This window comes from Bombyx mandarina, chromosome 03 (assembly GCF_030267445.1).
Source record: "Bombyx mandarina strain Sakado chromosome 03, ASM3026744v2".
Lineage (NCBI taxonomy): Eukaryota > Metazoa > Arthropoda > Insecta > Lepidoptera > Bombycidae > Bombyx > Bombyx mandarina.
The window spans coordinates 4159507-4163653 of record NC_143210.1 but is presented as its reverse complement, the minus strand read 5'-3'; positions in this window follow the sequence as shown (position 1 = coordinate 4163653).

Below are 4147 nucleotides of genomic sequence, written 5' to 3'. Positions count from 1 at the left end.
TTTGAATAAATGACAGATGAATGAATTGAATGATACAAAATAAAGCAGCAGCAGTTCCGTTTTTCTAACTGTAAAGGCGAAGGTATCTCACCATATCGCTTAATCTTTTGTATCTTGTTTTTTTAAAAACGATATGGAGTGAAATGAAATGTAGTTGATGAATTCTAAGGATAGAGAACTGCATGGTTCAATTGTTGTGGTCTAAAAAATGAGTTGTCCAGTGTATTCGTTTCTTCTCAGTCGTGTCACTCTTGACAGAGTGGTCGTGATCGTCATGTAGTTTTCTTCGGACACGTTTCGCGACGAGATGGCCGGTCCATAGTGTTGAGATATAGCACTAGCTGCGTGTCGCCACACTATTAATGTTGACTCGTTACCATAGTTACATTCTCTACTTAATAAGATTGTGTCGTGTGAATAAAAATATAATTTGTGTTAATAAAAAGAGTTTGCTTATTCTTCCATATAAAATCTTAACATGGTAGCAGACCGCGTGTGCAGTAAGTAAATAAAAATATATTGGGTTGCGATCCACTAGAAATAATATCGGCGAAAATTATAAAAAATAAAGATGACAACTGCGGGGTCTCTTCTGCCGATTTTGACTGAAAATTCAAATTTTAGTCATTGGAAATTTAGACTGAAATTACTGCTGGAAGAAAAGCAATTAAGCAATGTATTTTTAAAAGAGAAACCGACGGATAAAGATGACTCACGAGCAAAATCAATTTTGGTACAATGTCTGAGCGACAAATATATTGACATTGTAAAAAATGCGAATACGACCAAAGAAATGTTAACGTCATTGGAGGCCATATTTGAACGAAAAACAGTCTGTAACAAATTTTATTTAAAACGGAAACTCATAACAATGCGCTATGAAAATGAAAGCAACTTACAGCAATTTTCCTAAAATTTGAAGGAATTCTTAGCGAATTAGCGGCTATCAACGTAAACGTCGATGTAGAAGACCAAATTTGCTATCTGCTGTCTTCTCTATCAAAGATATACGATCAAGTAATTACATCAATTGAGACTATGGCTTCCGAGAAACAGCTGAATCTAGAATTTGTTAAAGCAAGACTACTTGATATGGAGACAAAGTTAAAAATGGACAGAAATAGTGAATTTTATGAGAATAATGCCTTCATCACGTGCCACTCCTGCGGAAAACTTGGACACAAATCATTCGAATGCCGAAGATCAGGACGAGGACAAGGGCCGAGTAGAGGACAGTCATTGACACGAGGACGGAGCTATCCAAGATCGCATGGACGCTCATTTAGAGGAAATTCAAGTTCACGACATACAACGTATCAACATACTTCAGCAACAGGCAGAGACAACAAAGAAATAGGTTTCATTGCTAGCGATATTATTGCTAATGTGGGTGAATGCGGTAACATAGAACTAATTATAGACTCAGGATGTACGGAGCATTTAATAAATGAAAAATATGAAAATTATATGACGGATATTACGTACTTAGATAAACATGTCAAAATATTCGTAGCTAACGGCCAATGTATTACAACTAGTAAAAGAGGTAAACTTAAAGTAAAATATCAAAATACTACGATTAATATTGATGCTCTAATTGTGAAAGATGTTTCATACAATTTATTATCAGTAAAAAAGATTGTCGAGGCAGGTTTTAACATAAACTTTAATAAATACAATGTTAAAATATTTAATAAAAAGACATTTTTATGCGGCACCGTGCAAGGAATGTTGTATAAGCTACAAGCCGAATTATGTAAGTCCGAAGTTTGTAATGTTACTGATGCGACAGATCTATGGCACAAACGTTTAGGTCACTTAAATAGGAAAAGCCTTAATATACTAAACTTACCTGTATCTAATAGAATTTGCAGTCCTTGTATGGAGGGCAAAGCCACCCGAAGCCCATTCACGCCTATCCCAAAGCCTAGAACAAAAATGACAGCCGAGATGCTTCACACAGACATAGCAGGACCGATCAGACATCAAGGACCTAATGGTGAAAAATATTTTATGACAGTTATTGACGATTTCTCTCATTTTTGCGTAGTGTATCCCCTGAAGAGCAAATCTGAAGCAACAGAACGACTGATGAACTATATATTAAGAATTGAAAACGAAACGGGGAATAAAGTAAAAAGAATTAGATGCGATAATGGTGGAGAGTACACTGCTAATAGTTTGAAACTTTTTTGCATAAATAGAGGTATTAGTTTAAAATACACATTACCGTACACGCCACAACTTAATGGCATATCAGAACGGATGAACCGCACATTATGCGACAAAACGAGGACTCTATTAGCGGAAACAAATTTGCCAAAACATCTGTGGTGCGAAGCGATATAATGTGCAGTTTACCAATTAAACAGATCGCCATCATGGGCCATAAACTTCAAGACACCCAGCGGAATATTTTTTGGTAAAAACGACCTATCGAGATTGAGAGTATTTGGTTCCAAAGCTTGGGCTACTATAGTACCCAAACCGGACAAGTTTGCCAAGAGAGCAAAAGAAACAAGAATGGTAGGTTATGGAACTGTTGGTTACAGATTATGGGATCCAGAAGAAGATAAGATAGTTATTTCCAGAGATGTAAGATTTGATGAAAGCGACATTAAATTCAAAAACAAAGAAGAAGTGAAACAAGCAAGGTATATTCAAGACAAAGAAGAAGAAATCAATAAAGAAAAGGAAGATAATCTAGAACAGGAAGATGAATTTAAAGATGCAGAAATGAACACTGATCAAATTGAAGAAGCAATAATCAGACCCAAAAGAACGATAAATCCTCCTGCTTATCTTAAAGATTACGAGACGAATATAGAAAACATAAATGAAACTAATATTATTATATGTCTGAGTGCAAATGCACCAGAAACTTTCGAAGAAGCTATAAAAGAACCAGAATGGAAAAACGCAATCAATAAAGAGCTAGATGCACTCCAAAGACTAGAAACGTGGGAAGAACAAGAAATAACCGATGGAAGAAAGTTCATAGATACAAAATGGATATTTAAACAAAAAGAAGATGGAACAAAAAAAGGCAAGACTGGTAGCTAGAGGCTTCCAACAAAAGAAAAAAGATATTTTTGACAGCGTTTATGCACCCGTTGCTAGACATTCAACCATAAGAATGATCTTATCAAAAGCTGTACAAGATGATTTAAAGATTATTCAACTTGACATTCCCACTGCATTCCTAAATGGAAAATTGAAGTCTGATGTATTTATCAAAATACCCCAAGGATTAGAAATAAAAAATAATAATACAGCATTAAAACTAAAGAGAGCATTGTATGGATTGGTTGAATCACCAAAATGTTGGAATGAAACAATTGACGAATTTGCGAAAGCTAAGGGATTCCAAAGATCAGAATATGATTACTGTTTATATTACAAAGAAGATTGCTGGATGCTGATTTACGTGGACGATATCCTAATCATTGGAAACGGGGAAGATATTATTAAAGCACTTAAGGAGGAGTTTAACGCAAAATATATGGGGGAAATTAAGAACTTTCTCGGAATGGAAGTTAAAAGAAATAAAGATACATTAGAACTGAAACAAACTAAAATGATTGAAAAGATATTGACTAAATTCAAAATGGATGAATGTAACGGAATTAAAACTCCCATGGAAAGAAATTACAATATAGAAATAAAGGACAATACAGAAGTTTTGGACGTACTGTATCGAGAACTAATAGGAAGTCTAATTTATCTTACTGTAACAACAAGACCGGATTTAACATTTGCAGTGTCATATCTGAGCAGATTTTTAGATAAACCGAACAAAGAATTATGGAAAGCTGGAAAAAGAGTAGTACGTTATTTGAAAGAAACAAAAGAAAAAGGATTATTATTTAAGAAGACAAATGACAATAATTTATACGGATTTTCTGATGCCGATTGGGCTGGAGATAGAAGCGACAGAAGAAGTGTTAGCGGTGGTATTATCCTACAAGGGCAAAACCCCATTGCTTGGTTTTCAAAGAAGCAAAAATGCGTAACTTTATCGTCTGCCGAAAGCGAGTACGTAGCTGCCTCATCATTAGCACAGGAAATTGTTAATTTAAAAGGCATATGTAAGCACCTAGGTTGTGATGTAAATGCCGTGCTATTTGTTGACAACAAAAGTGCAATA